The sequence below is a fragment of the Brassica napus genome, unplaced genomic scaffold, assembly GCF_020379485.1.
Source record: "Brassica napus cultivar Da-Ae unplaced genomic scaffold, Da-Ae ScsIHWf_2428;HRSCAF=3137, whole genome shotgun sequence".
Classification (NCBI taxonomy): domain Eukaryota; kingdom Viridiplantae; phylum Streptophyta; class Magnoliopsida; order Brassicales; family Brassicaceae; genus Brassica; species Brassica napus.
Genome location: NW_026015767.1, coordinates 225,001 through 225,574, shown reverse-complemented (window position 1 = coordinate 225,574; position 574 = coordinate 225,001).

The window sequence follows — 574 nt, the reverse complement described above, 5'->3', positions numbered from 1 at the left end:
AAATGTACTAAATTTTAAATGGAAACCGATTTTGTCTAACTATATGCAAACAGTGTGAATCATTTAGATGCAAACAACATGAACCACTTCAGACGCACTAGTATCATCATTGCTAAAGCTATGCGAACATGTATGTTTGGTTTCAATTATGTGATACCTATGTCCAGTTTTAACAATATGATAGTTGGATGCATGCAAAGGTCAGTTCATGGATGATTCAAGTTCGATCTAATGATTTACTAAATGATGCTATCAGGTATGCAAATGATCAGTACATAATTTAATCATAGAATCAGGTTCAAGGATGAAACTAGATCAAGTTTTATTTTAACTAGCAAACTATGTGATCAAAATTCAGTATGAGATAAATTCAATATGTTGGTTTAGAAAATAATTTTCAGTCAAAGATATGCACTTAATAAAATCGATTATGCATATATAAAATCATAAAAGGTTTTTAAAACTTTGATAGTTACAAAACAAATATTAAAGTCAAGGATATGCAATGAATGATTTTAATTTCGATTTTATTGGTGGGTTGACTGATTTTAGAGGATCTGGCCGAAAATGGCAC